Genomic DNA, 15,704 nt, shown 5'->3' with positions numbered 1-15,704 from the left:
CCCATGAACACGACGCATTCCGTTGCCTCCCCATGAACACAACGACGACGCTGTTTCTCCGTTCCGACCCAACCATGTACACGAGCCCTGGCCGTACGTATGCGCGAGTAGGCGTTCGAGACCCCGCCCGTATGTACACATACGTGGCCGTATTTTTTTTCTTGCACCCTGGCCGCTGTACGTACGTGTACATGCTACGTGCGCGCCTCTACTACGACATGTGCGCGCCTCTACTACGACACGTGCGCGCCTCTACATCGACCAGTATGTACGTACACGTTCGCGACCAGAATGACAACGCTACGTACGCTTCGACCAGGTGGGTCCCGACTGTCAGGCACTTCCTTGCCTGCGAAGATGTAGCTGGTGGGTCCCAGCAGTCAGGGGGGCGAATCGTTTTTTTGCCCGGACGCACTTCCTTGCGTGCGAAGATGTAGCCGGTGGGTCCCAGCAGTCAGGGGGCGAATCATTTTTTGCCCGGACGCACTTCCTTGCGTGCGAAGGTGTAGCTGGTGGGTCCCAGCAGTCAGGGGGAAACGTTTTTTCCGCGAAATACAGTGGCCCGTCCGGTGGGTCCCAGCTGTCAGGTGGAGGAATCATTATTTTCTGCGTAATAAGGAGGCACTTCCTTGCTGCGGTCGTGGACCCAGCTGTCAGCCTCTCCACGTACAGTCCACGTCCGATGGAAGTCGTTCCTTGACCACGTTGACCAGGCCATGCCGAGAGCACCACAGCGGTGGACGACGGCGAGGCCTAGGAAGGGGAAGACGCGGAGCTGGGGAAGACGCGGCAGTGGAAGCCCGCGCGGAGAGGAGTACGAGGGTTCACTGGTTCGGCTGCGGTGTGAGGCTTCCGTCGCCGCAGGGCCTGGCCAGCGGTGGGAATAGTAGGGGCAGTGAGGCCTCCGCGGCAGCACAGCCGGCCACGGGAGGCAGGAGCATGCGGCACGACCGGCGCTGCTTTGGGCGGCTGGAGCAAGAAGACCAGAGGTTGAAGAAGCACTACGGCCGTTGGATGGACATCGTACGGTCACTGGAGCTAGAATCGTTCATATTGACTAAGTTGACAAAGCCCTCCGTACCCGTCAACTTAGTTGGCCCACAAGTCATCCTCCCACTATGGTGGGTCCCAGCTAGCAGGGGGTATTCATTTTTTTGTGCGTAATAAGGAGGCACTTCCTTGCGTGCGAAGATATAGCTGGTGGGTCCGACATGTCAGCGGGGGGAACGTTTTTTCGCGAAATACAGAGGCCCTTCCGGTGGGTCCTAGCTGTCAGGTGGAGAAATCATTATTTTGCACGTACAGTCCACGGCCGATGGATGTCGTTCGTTGACCACGTTGACCAGGCCGCGCCGAGAGCACCATGGCGGTGGACGACGGCGAGGCCTAGGAAGGGAACGACACGGAGCCGGGGAAGACTCGGCAATGGTTGCCCATGCGGTGGGGAGTACGAGGGTTTACTAGTCCGGCTGCCATCGCTGGAAAATAACAGGAGGTGTGGGTGAGTAGAGGAGTGGCCTGGCCAGCAATGAAGTAGGGTGGGACGGTGCGGCCTGTGCGGCAGCACAGCCGGCCACGGGAGGCGGGAGCAGGCAGTCCCACCGGAGCTGGTTTGGGCGGCTGGAGCAAGAAGATCAGATATTGAAGAAGGAGCACGGCTGTTGGATTAAAATCCAACGGTCACTGCTGCTAGAATTGTTTGTGGACTAAGTTGACAAAGCCAAAGTACACGTCAACCTAGTAGACCCACAAGTCAGCCTCCAAATCTGTCCCAAACAGCATACAACTCGAAATTTCTAGCCAGATTCAAATTAATTTTAAATCTAAATATACCTTAATTTAAATTCAATGAAATTTTACCTGCACAAAAACAATGAAATTTAAAATATCAAAATCCGAAAGAAAACATTATTTTGGAACTAATTGCCTGTTTGCTGTATTTTTTCATTTTACATCCCATTTATTATTACTTATAGCCCATTTCTTATTACTTATAGCCCATTTTCTGGGCAAAATGCATCCCTCCTCGTCTTGAAAGATTTCCGGCCCAGCATGGCGTAGAAAAGCAAGTAGGCCTACGTTGGTTATTCTGCAAAAAACAAAATAGCTGGCTAGCCATTTTCAGAAAGGAAAAAAACAAACTGGGCTGGTCATGTGCTAAACATATGAAATAAAAGCCTAGGCTAGACGGGCCACGGGTCCCGCACAACCCAGTTGATACCCTTCTCCGCCCCGAAAAAACAAAATTACTGCGCGCGCTGCTGAGTCCCTACTGTCATCCTCACCATGTACAGTCATCTCCTTATTCCTCTCGGTTGTTGACCATGTTGAAAACACCGGAGGGCGGCGCCGCGGCGAGCGAACCAAGGCGGAGGACGATGGTGAGGCCTCGGACGGGAACGAACAGGAGCCGGGGAAGATCACAGCCAGCCGTGGGAGGCGGGAGCAGGCGGTCCCGCCGGCGCTGGTTTGGCTTTGGCGGCTCGAGGAAGAAGAGACTGAAGAAACGCGACAGACGTTGAATGTCAATTCAACGGTCAAGGTTGGTACAATCGTTTGTTGACTAAGCGGACACCAAGTAGCATACTTTTTTTATATATGAAGAAAACTGCGAGGAAAATGCGTTCGTCTGCCGTCCTCCTCACAGGGAACGTTCGCCACATAAGTGACTAGCACCCTTGGTTTTCAACCGAGAGGTCTTGGGTTCGAGTCCCAGGAACTCTCAATTTTGTCCTCCTTCCTTCCTCGCAAAAAAGGGAAAGAAAATCAAAGACTTGGGAAGGCGTACAGAACAAGCTAGTGTACCAGTAAAGAGACGTTGCCGAGTTTTAGAAAAAAGAAAGACGTGCTTCTGTAGCTGGTTCGAATCCAAACCTAGACTATGACTATATATGGTGCTATGCTACTCTGCAAGTAATTAAACTGACATATCCAACGTTCGCTTCTCCTCTTCTCTACTTACTCTACCTAGCATCAGAAGCTCTGGCCGCAGCAACCATGTCCGCTGGCTGCTCGTCCACCTGCTCTTCAGTAGGCAACAACCAGATATGCGCCAAGTCGCCACCCGTACCATCGCCTGTGGGTCTCATCACACCCCCGCCGGCACGCGCACGGCAGCCGATTGTTCATCGCAACCCGCTGCCGTTGGTGTGGTGCCACAGCTGCAAATCACACAGAGTCATCCGTCGTGTCTCAACCACAATCCGCAACCCTGGCCGAGTCTTCTACAAATGCCCGAATCATTGGGTAATAATATGTTTAAGTGTTGTTCTGCTGCTTTCAGTTGCTGATTTTTTTAATAGTTTGGTTGATGATCTTCCAATTTGATTCGTGCAGAAAAGGGAAGATTTGTGTGATTTGTATTTCTGGGAAGTTGCTGATGTGGGGGAATGCAACTATGCTGATTATTTGGTTAGCCGAGGAATCCCAATACGAGCAGGTTGGGGTGTTGGACAAGTAACTGAAGGAACGGCAGAAGAGGAAGATGCAGAGTAGAAGGTTAAAGATGCAGTTTCTCTGATCATGGCCAAGCAACAGCTGCTGAACGGCCTTGATAGTAATGAGGAGATGAAAGAGCTTGTGAAGATAATGGGCAAAATCGATGTGCTTTGTAGGATGATTGTCTCTTTATTTGCAGTGTATGTAGCACTCGTGATGTATTCAGTGGCTACGACATGAGCACTTTGCTGAAACTAGTAATGAATGAAACCTGTGTAGCAGGCTGGGCGTAGTGTTGTGAACATCTAATGATTTCTATTAACGGAAATCAGGGGGTATCCCCTTTTGCTCATATAAATAAATAAATAGCAGAGGCCCTGTCGGGTCAGCTTTGTTCTCATTCGAAGACGTCGAGCAAATTGCAGTCCAACAACAAACTATGTCATCAAATTCAAGTTTCACAGCCAAATATGTGTACAACTAAACAACAATGTCATCATGTTTTAGTTGTCATACAATCACCAAACACAAATCAGCATACATAACAAGTGATGTTCTCACAGCAAAATACTAAACAACATGTTCATCAGGTTTCAGTTGTCATAGCAAACACAATTTCACATAGTACATAAAAAAACGTCTTCTGATAGGCAAATACGACAAAAGCAATGTAATCATCATCCGCAGCAGCAGCGTCAACATCTTCGCCATGTGTATCAGTCTGAATCGTACTTCCCCATGGTGTCATCTTCTTCTTCGTCCTCGAACGTTGGCTTCTTCTTGATCAACTCTTGTATGTCCACAACACGACAGGCAATCTTTTCGCCGGCATCATTGACGTGATGGTTCTCAAAGATATTAGGAACATCTGTGTTATCTTGTACATCAGGAGCAGTGTAAGCATCATATTGTTGTGCAACTTCATTAAACGAATTCCTCTGCTCAAACCTTTGCAATACTCTCCAGTCATCGCTACGTGCAAATGTGTCTTCCAAGAAAAATATCTGTGTTGCTTGATTTGCCAAAATAAAAGGCTCGTTGGTCTGGTACGCCGCCTTGACATTGATGGATTTGAAATAATCATCAGCTCTGGGTTTTGCGATCCTAGAAAACAGGTGTCACGCCCAATATGCGACCCTATCCGCGAGGAACTCGAAGGTCCCATCAAGGATAGACCCGCATATTGAAACACTTTTGCAAGGTGGATATCATTACATCAACATTACATAATAGTTCGGGATACATACAAGGCATACAAATGCCGCACGAATACAACAATACATAAGATCCACATCCGACTACAGATGAAACATAAACAGAAGCTCAAACGACATCCACCCTGCTAGCCCAGGCTGCCGACCTGGAACCTATCCCCTGATCGAAGAAGAAGCAGAAGAAGAACTCCAAAACAAGTAACATCGCTCTCGCGTCATGATCATCGCAAAACCTGTACCTGCAACTGGTGTTGTAGTAATCTGTGAGCCACGAGGAATCAGCAATCCCATTACCATGGGTATCAAGACTAGCAAAGCTTAATGGGTAAGGAAAGGGGGTAAAGTGGTGAGGTTGCAGCAGCGACTAAGCATGTATGGTGGCTAACATACGCAAATAAGAGCGAGAAGAGAAGCAACGGAACGGTCGTGAAACTAGCAATGATCAAGAAGTGATCCTGAACTCCTACTTACGTCAAACATAACCCAGAAACCGTGTTCACTTCCCGGACTCCGCCGAGAAGAGACCATCACGGCTACACACGCGGTTGATGCGTTTTAATTAAGGTCAAGTGTCAAGTTCTCTACAACCGGATATTAACAGATTCCCATCTGCCACATAACCGCGGGCACGGCTCTCGAAAGTTTATACCCTGCAGGGGTGTCCCAACTTAGCCCATTATAAGCTCTCACGGTTAACGAAGGATATTCCTTCTCCCAGGAAGACCCGATCAGTCTCGGAATCCCGGTTACAAGACATTTCGACAATGGTAAAACAAGACCAGCAAAGCCGCCCGATGTGTCGACGATCCCGATAGGAGTCGCACGTATCTCGTTCTCAGGACACACCAGATGAGGTAAGCGTACAGGTACCGACGTAACCCAAGTTGCCAAGGGATGGTCCCGCACGGTGCTCTAGTTTGGACCAACACTTAGACAAGCACTGGCCCGGGGGGGGGGGGTAAAATAAAGATGACCCTCGGGATGCGCGACTCCCAAGGGAAAAAGGCTAGGTGAGGCAAATGTAAAACCAAGGTTGGGCCTTGCTGGAAGAGTTTTATTCAAAGCAAACTGTCAAGGGGGTCCCGTAAATCACCCAACCGCGTAAGGGACGCAAAAATCAAGGAACATAATACCGGTATGACGGAAACTAGGGCGGCAAGAGTGGAACAAAACACCAGGCATAAGGCCGAGCCTTCCACCCTTTACCAAGTATATAGATGCATTAATTAAATAAGAGATATTGTGATATCCCAACATAAACATAATCCAACATGGAGCAATCTTCATCTTCACCTGCAACTAGCAACGCTATAAGAGGGGCTGAGCAAAAGCGGTAACATAGCCAAACAACGGTTTGCTAGGAAGGGTGACAAAGGTTAGAGGTTCATGACAATTTGGGAGGCTTGATAGGCAAGTGGTAGGTAACGCGGCATAGCGATAGCATCGAGGCAACTAGCATAGCAATGATAGTAATGAGATCCAAGGTGACGGTCATCTTGCCTGGAATCCTGCTAGGAAGAAGAACGAGTCCATGAAGAAGATGAAGCCACGAAGACGAACGAATCCTCACGATCGCAACGACACGGGAACTATCGAGAAGAAGCACACAACATGGTAAACACACCACACATGAACAAGGCATGATGCTCAACCAAGTATGATGCATGACAAGGCTACATGAATCTACTCATGACAAGAGATGATGCATACAAGAACAACACATCAAAGCAAGTTTAAAAGAGGCCGGAAACAACATATAACAATTCCGGTAAGTCCTCATATGCAAATTTCGAAATTGGTCCAGAACTGAATTAACCTTATGTTCAAGTTGTTAAACAGCAAGTTAAGATGCACCAAGATGATCTACACGAAATTCTAGTCAAGTTACATATAAAGTTCATTAGATTCGGAGCTACGGCCTAGAAGATATGAGCAAAACAAGTTAAACATGGCATTGATGCAAAATGCATTCAAACATCAAACAAACACACTCAAGGCATGGATGCAACATGATAACATGAATCTACATGCAATTCTAAGCAAGTTTCATATAGAGCATGCTCAAAACGGAGCAACGGTGCAACACATACACTCCAAACAAGATATAGCAACAATCTGTCCAAAACAGCAACTAGGCGTCTAGCAAGCATCAGAACAATATGCTACAGCACTCCAACATGATAACAAAAGGCATGGGCATGATGTACAGGTAAAGCACAACAAAACATGAACACTGAGATATCTCCATAAATCACTAGAACATGCTCAAAAGGACATGGCAAGATTGCAAATAATAACAGTTCACAGACTTAGCAGAAATTACTGGACATGGCAGAAATAACATCAGGTTGCAAAGTTTAGAGCTATCAAACAACATGCTACAGGAACAGATCATAGAAAGCAAAGGCATGAAATGAATCTACTAATTGCATAGAACAAAAATCCCTTACTGATCACGAGCCAAAAAGGCACAGAAGATATGATGGCACCCATGTAAACATAGCAAGTTTTATTAACAGCCTCAGACTTGGAAGAAAAACAGAGCATGGCAGAAATAACGATTAGTAGGCATGTTGATGAGCTTGAACCACTCACCACAGAGCATTTCATGGCATGGGAAGTCAACCAACAGCAAGAAGGCATAAACATGAAGCTAAGCATGGCAATAGCATAGTCATAGGGTGCATGGATCACTAGAAAAACACATAGCAATACTGGACTTCATGTTAACAGGCTGACAGCAACATTATTTAGCAAGTTTGGAGCAAGATTACAACAGGATACAGCAGGCTATAAATGCAAACAAGGGCATGGATGGATAGACCATAACATGTATAACAAAACATCCTTAGTGAACATCTCTAGATTATGCATAGAACTCATGGTGACAGCAGGATTACATGGCAACAAAATATAACAGACTCAGACTTGGCAGAAATGACCTAAGTCACCGAAATCAGCAACATTACAGAGGCTACTTTGCATGCTTGTGCTAGTCACCACATAGATCACAAAAATACAAGACAAGGACCTCTGTAAAGATGGCATGATGTAGATCAAAACACATGTAGAGCTCATGCTCATAGGATGCACACACAAAATGCAATGAAAAAGACAAATCACCAAGTTCTGAAAACAGACAGCAGTTAACAGCACATAGCACTCTTGCAACGATGATTAGGGCATCAAGATGAACTCTAACTAGCATGTCACAATGGAACAAAATTAAGAGAATCTCATGATGAACATTTCGATATATTATATGCATGAATCGGAGCAGTATGCAAGGAGTTATGATGCAGAGAACATGGCAACATATTGCAAAATTTTACAGACTTGGAGAAATTCGAGGGGGAGGGGAAATCAACCTAGTCTGTCCAGAACTGGATCGGGCCGGTGGGAGATCGCCGGAGATCGGGGAAGACGGGGACGGTGGTGGCCGGAGGGAGCTCGGGGAGGTCGGAGAGGTCCAGGGACGGGGCTCTACAGAGAGAGAGAGAGATCTGAGAGAGAGAGAAGCAAGAGGGGGAGGGGGGAGGCGCGGCCTTGCCTGGCCAGACGCGGTCGTCGACGGCGGCGCTGGGTCGCCGGCCGAAGCGAGGAGGCGGGAGGAGCTGGGGCTCCGGCGAGCGGCGACGGAGGAGCTCCCGAGCGGCGGGAGGCGAGCGCTCCTGGCGCGGGGCGCTGGCGGCTCGGGGCGCGGGGTCCGATGGGCCTGGCGGGCCGGCCCCGGGCCCGGGCGGGCCGCGGCGGCGCGGGGCACAGGGGGACGCGCTGGGGACGCGTGGCAGCTCCCTAGTGGCTGCGGGCGGCGGGGAGGGCGATGCTGGCCAGTGGGAGCGCGCCACTTGGCGGCAGGGAGGTGGCCGGCGCCGGATCCGAGGAGGGAGGCGGCGACTGGCTGTGGAGGTGGCGGCTGGAGGCGCGAAAAACGAGGGGGGGTTGGAGGAGGCCAAAAATGGCAGGGGAAGGTGTATAAATATGGAAGGGGGCTAGGGTTAGGGGGTTTAGCTCCGTTTCGGAGCCGTTCGATCTCGATCGGACAGTCCAGAGCGGAGGGGGTAGGTAGGTGGGCTAGTGGGCTGTGAGAGATAGGCTTGGGCTGAGATGAGAGGGAGGGAGTGCAGCCCAGCAACTGTTTCCGAAGACCGGAAACGTCCGACGATAGACCGGCTATACTGCCGCTATAGCTATCCGTTGGGGCATCAAACGGACTCCGAAAGCGAAGAAACTTGACAGGCGGCCTACCTACACTATAATAAGACCACACGCCAACTTTCACCCCATTCTAAGAACATTTTTTATGCCACTTATAAAAATAATATTTCGGAGGTGCCGCGGGCGCATGCGAGTGTTCTGGACTCCGAACGGACAATGGAGAGAACCGGCGGAACCCGAACGGATGCAAGTTTTGAAAAGCATGCAGATGATGACATGGCAAAATGCAACAGTCAAGCAGCTGACAAAGCAAGGACGACGAATAACTGGAAGACACCTGGCGCATCGGATCCGGGGCGTTACAACAGGTTATACCAACGACAGCACAACAGAACCACACACCGATGATCCTCGAAACTGGAGATATACTACAACTGAACAATGTCTGTTATGTTAGCATACATTTCAGTTGTCTCTTTGTCATACGTATCCGTGCTCGTGATGGCACTGTTTTGTGTCTTCCTGCCTTTGTCTCGTGCAAGGGTGTTGTAGCGCACATCTCCAACAACGCAAGATTCATAATGTCTTACCCGAGTATCAGGACCCATTGCTAGTGAGTAAAGGGCATCGTCAACTGCCTGCCCATCCTCCTGCATCTTCTTAACCTATGGTTAGAAAATAGACAAGCTGATCATCTTATGTACTCAATATATTAAAAAAACTGACAGTGCACTTCAAAAGCTTACATGGTTCTTGAACCATTTCGCAAATCCTGCCATAACCAGTTTGTCAATGTTTCTTGGATTTTGCGGCAGTAACTCCTCTTTGTAGATGCTGCACAACATAGTGATCGCGTCAAACATCTAAATATATAAGAATGTGCTGCAAGTTTAGTAGATTACGATGTATAAGCTGTAGTACTGCACTTACTTGATATAAGGTAGTATCTCAGGACAGTTATTCAACACATACCAAACCATTTTGTCCAAATCTTTAGGTTTGTCCTCTTGTCGACTCTTCCCTGTAACTCGAACAGAATAATCGAAAACATTGAGCACGGGATTGTCTTCACCCACCTCTTTGCTAAGCTGATCAGCTGTTTCAATGTATTTTGAGCAGAATGTCAACGCTTCTGTAGCAATGTAGGCCTCTGCAATGGAACCCTCGGGTCTAGCTCTGTTCCTAACATAGCCCTTGAAAGTGCCTAGTCGCCTTTCAATAGGGTACATCCAGCCATACTGTACTGGACCTCTAAGTAGTGCCTCATCAGGTAGATGAACAGCCAAATGCACCATCACATCAAAGAAGGCTGGAGGATATATCTTCTCAAGGTCGCATAGGATAGTTGGTATCTTGTCTCTAAGACGCTCCAAAGCATCTATCCTGATATTCCTACTGCAGAGTTCCCTGAAGAATTGTCCCAACTCTGCAACTGCTCTGTATAAGTCAGGGCAGCCCAATCCTCTAAGGATAACAGGTAAAACCCTTTGAAGTAGGACATGGCAGTCATGAGTTTTCAACCCTTGTACCTTGTTTCCATCTGCACTGACTCTCCTTTCAGGGTTGGAAGCAAATCGATGTGGGAATCTCACACATGACAGGACCTCGCAGAATTCTTTTCTTTTTACCTTGTCCAAGACATACACAGCTGGTGCCATATCCCGTGGTTTACCTTCATCTTGCACCTACAAATCCTTTCTGATACCCAGGTGTGTCAAATCAATCCTAGATTTTAAGGTATCTTTTATCTTGCCTTCAATATTAAGAAGTGTGCCGATAATGTTATGTTTTTCTCGATGTGCATCACATCAAGATTATGCCGCAGATCCAAATCTTTCCAATACTCCAAGTCCCACAAAGTGGACCTGCGGGTAAACAATAATCTCTCTTCTACCATGCCACGGTTCCTTTTCCCGCTACCATTACCAGGATGGTTTCCTGGTGTAATATGCCTAACCTTCTCTAATTCCACTTGCAACTCATCGGCGGTGAGCCTCTTTGGTGCATCACAGTTTTCATGCTTTGCATTGAACACATGTCTTCGATATTTTTTAGGATGCGGCTTGTCCTTGGCAAGGAAACGGCGGTGTCCAATGTAACAGATCTTGCTAAGTATTGCGTATGACAGCGGATTCCTGTCACAGCGGGCACATGCATTGTAACCATGTGTCCTTCGCCCTGACATAGTGCCCAAAGCCGGATAATCATGGATGCACCAAATTATAACAGCACGCGGAAAGAAATCAGCTGGTGGGCTGCTATATAGGTCTCGAGTGAGAACACCCTTCCATAGCTGTTGAAGTTCCTCCATAAGAGGCTCCATGAACAAATCAAAATCCTTTCCAGGACTTTTTGGACCTGGGATGAGCAAGGCCATCATGTAGTTTGATTCTTTGGTGCAGACATTTGGAGGCATGTTGTAAGGGATAACAAGCACTGGCCACATGCTATATGTGGCGCTCTGGTGGCCAAATGGGTTAAATCCATCTGAAGCTAAGCCAAGTCTAATGTTTCTCGGGTCAGCAGCAAACTCTTTGTGTTTGTCATTGAAGCTTTTCCACTCACTACCATGAGATGGATGGCTCATTACATTCTGATATCTGTACTCCTGGTTCCTAGAAGGCCACAGTACATCCTCTCTTGTTTCAGCATCATGAAACAACCTCTGCAATCTTGGTGTAATTGGAAAATGTCTCAGAACATTATGAGGAATCCTCTTCACAGCATCGCCATCTTTCCATCTTGATGATTTGCATTTCGGGCATTCACTTAAGTTGGCATAATCCTTCCGGTATAGAACACAATTATTCTTACAAACATGGATCATATCATATCCAATTCCAACTGCACGAAGGAAATTCTTCATTTTACTGTAGGTGTGTGGCAGCTCAGACGCATCTGGGAAAGATTCGCGGAAAGCAGCCAACATCGCATCGAATGATTTGTTGGTCATCCGCTCAGATGTCTTCACTTGAAGAAAGGTGACCATAGCTGAGAATACTGACAGCTTATTTCCTCGGGTGACAGCAACGTTGCATTGTTCCAACATGCGGGCCCACCGTTTTTCTTCTGCAGGTGAAAGTTCACGGAATGCACGAGCATTTCGTAGCATTGTTTCAATGTTGGTCAAACTCACTGGCTCCGCCACCACCACCTCCTCCTCCTCTTCCACCTGAGCATCAGGCAGATCAAGATGGTGATCTGCTGCTTCCACGTAGTCAATAACATTGACGTTCACAGCTTCACCATGATGAACCCACCTAGTATATGTGACCGACATCCCATACAAGTGTAGATGATTTTGCACAGTTGACTGGGCTCTTGTAACTGAATTCATACAACTGCTACACGGGCAGAGCACATCTGATTTCGGACCACCGTACTCAGCTTTGATGAAGTTCATGAAGTTTCCAACCCCCTCGACATATGCAGCGGAGAATCTTCGAGCAGAAGTTATCCAAGTCCTGTCCATCTGTTAGACATACAAATTAGTTTTTCTACTAGATATTACAGGAAAAACATATATGCTTTTTTATGAAGTCCAGAAAAAAATACCTAGGTCGATGTCTAAAGCTATGGCAAGATATTTGGACGAGCAGATCTAAGTAACGAAATATATGTAAAGCTAATTCAGCAAACAGATTTGAGTGCCAAATTATGGCAGGCTGTTTCAGCAGTCAATGAGGCCGAGCACACAGCCATCGAACTATCCAAGGCCATCGCAGCAACAAAGCTCGAGTATAAAACGGTGTAGAGCTATTTCACCTAACAGATTGGCTACTAGACCATGGCAATCTACGTCACAATAAATATATGGCAGGATATTTTAGCAACTAATCGGCCTTGGCATGCCATCTCAGCTAAGTAGATTGAGTGCAGAACAGAGCAAGGAAGCTTCTTAAGCAGAGCATATTGACAGTAAACTACTTCGGCAAACAGTGAGATTAACAGCGTCTATCAGCTAACATTCAGCGCTACACCGACATGAATGGGGCCTCAGTCTAGAATGCGAGTACCGTGGGAGAAGCTGACCGCCATGCGTCTCCACACGAACGTCGCCAGCGGTGGCGGCACTGACCGCCGTGCGCCTCCACAAGAACGTAGCCAGAGGTGGCGGCGCAGCTAGAGGACGACAGTCTACGAGAGTGTACTGTGGGAGCGAGAGGATCGCCGAACCGCGGCGCCGACGTGTCGGCGCGGCGGGGAGGGCGGCTTTGGCGAAGCGAATGGAGTGGAGGGGGACAGGGGGGAGGGGGGATTTGGGGAATATTATTGGCTAGTTGGCCGAAGGGCGGTTGAATGGATTTGGGGGGAATTTTTGGGTGGGGGGGGGGAGGATTTTCGCGCGGTGGGCGGGGGGAGTTTGGTGCATGGTCGGTTTCTCCAAGTGCAGTCCCACGTGTCAGTGCGTTCCGTTTGCGTGAGCCGTGTGCAGGACCGAACGTGTGTGGGGTGCAATGCGACCGCGACAGGAGTGTTGTGAGTGTACCGCCTTTTTTCCTTTTAAACTAGGTGCTTCGCCCCCTCAAAAAAAATTTGTTGCTTCGCGCGATCCATCGATATTACTACTAGTAATCCGGTAATCCCGACTAAAACGGCGCGGCCGGGTTTTTTCCCGCGCGATATGCTGGGAGGTTGGCTTAGTTGGGTTTTTTAGGACGAGTAATGCTGCACCGACGTAACCCCAGTTACGTAATTAACGTAATGTGAAACGTGTGAGGTGTTGATTGTAGATTGGGGAGGGAGGGGCCCACCACCATGAAAATCAGGGGAGGAGAGAGAGAGGCAATTTACGTTAACCCTTTCGTAGGTTCCCGTAGATGTAGAAAGATGTGAAATGCGTGAATGTGTAGTGGACGTACTATTGGAGTGCCTAAGATAATTTGTGTATGTATAGACCCTATGTGTTTATTTTACTTCGCATGTTAGATTTGTCTCGGTTCAATAAAAAGCAGAGTTGGTGATGATGGTGTGCCTGTCATCCTGCAATATAGGCCGTCCGATCTATATCTAACGGATAGGAAGGAAACTATGACAATTTACCCGCACTCCTCTCCACATTTGCAGATAAGGCTTTCCCTCGTTCATCTTTTTCTCCCACAAGATCTTGATCTTCTGTGCAACGCACGGGCATCTTGCTAGTACTCCTACAATATGTATATTATTGTGAAAGTTCATATACACCGGCCGAGATTAATGCAAACACGGCAGATTTTCCTTACATTTCGAACTTTTATAGGACAGAAAAATAAAAGAAACCCGACCCTAAACCTATTCTACGGCGGCGACCGACGTCCTCCATCTGCGATCTCTATGTACGGGGGCGGGGTTCAAGACCCGTGAAGTGAAAGTGCGGTCTCCGGCGAGGAAGAGTAGAACACGGGATACGGACGGGCCAGTTGGCACACCATGCCCTGCCGCCTCCCATGCCCTACTCATCCTCGGAGGAGTCCCCGACCTCGGCGGTGCCGGACGTTGGACGGCGGCAAGTAGGACGCGTGGCTGACGGTGCTCCCGTCGTCGGCCGCCAGCGTGGCCACCGCTTGTGCGGTCGCGTCCGCGTCCGGCTACGCCGCTATTGCGTCGCGAGAGGCGACTTGAGCGAGGGCGGCGACCTCGAGCTTCACCCTGAAGACAAGCTCTCCCGCAGAGCGTTCACACTTGCGGTCATGGCGGATGTGGTGCCAGGTAGGAGGACGATGCGCTATGGTGTGGAGGTTAGCTGGGCATTGCCGCTTTAAGTAGCGCATTCCGGTGAGGCCAAGCGTCCGGGTGCGTCATTAAGTCGCCGGAGTTAGTTCCTCGGGCACCGAGCCTCATAACGACGACATACGAACGGACGGCATGAATGCGGGCAGCTGGCGCCGGCTGGGAACGCACCGCGCGACGGCGCGAGGGACGAGGGTTTTGGTGTGCCAGGGTAGTCAGCTGCGGTCGTGGCAATGTTGGAGATGCCCTTTGCTCACATGCGATCCCCGCATGTCATTGAAAAAGCAATACGACCCGGCATGGTCTCAGGTCCAGAGGATGCAGTTGGCCGTGCTACACCACTCCGCGGACGCATCGCGGCGCCCCGTGCATCCTCGACGAGCCGGGTGTTGGGGTGTGTTTGGATTGTGGCCAAAGTGCACCTTACCAAAATTTTGGTCATGACCCAAAGATTGGTCTTTGTTTGGATGGTTGCCATTTTTTGGCATGCCAATGAACTGTAGCCAACTCTAGTTCATTTTTCTTGCCAATGTCCGCCAAATCATGGGCAACCAATACCTCAACCAAAATTTTGGTCATGACCCAAAGATTGGTCTTTGTTTGGATGGTTGCCATTTCTTTGGCATGCCAATGAACTCTAGCCAACTCTAGTTCATTTTTCTTGCCAGTGTCGGCCAAATCATGGGCAACCAATACCTCAACCAAAATTTTGGCTACCCAATGCTTTGATGGGGCAACCTTGGGCACAAACCAAACATACCGTTGGTCGTGCCACAGCACTAACGCCACCCTCGGCACACTGAAACCGACCGTGTCTAGCGACGATATGAGCATGTCGCTCACTGCGGTCGCCGTGTCCAGAGGCGGTGCTGGAGCTGCGCCCCGTTGTTGGCCCCAACGACCCACATGAAAGGTTGTCGGTGGCGAGGAGGTCGTGGGCCAGCTCCTCCATTGGACTAGTCTGCGCTACGTCGTCCCGACGGGTGTGCCCCACATGTCGGTTTCCCTGTTTTCCCAGCCATATTCGAGCGTAGGCCTTTCACTATGTAGGCCAAGCGAGACAACTTATTGTTTATTTGAGCCGTTCAAGTATAATCATGTGGCGTTTGCTTATTTCTCATTCCTCTCCAACCCTCTTCTCCATCGATCATGTCACCCTCCAGTCGAGTCCATCCTCCCGCATGC

Source organism: Triticum aestivum, chromosome 5D (assembly GCF_018294505.1).
Source record: "Triticum aestivum cultivar Chinese Spring chromosome 5D, IWGSC CS RefSeq v2.1, whole genome shotgun sequence".
Lineage (NCBI taxonomy): Eukaryota > Viridiplantae > Streptophyta > Magnoliopsida > Poales > Poaceae > Triticum > Triticum aestivum.
Note: the sequence above shows the minus strand (reverse complement) of the source record.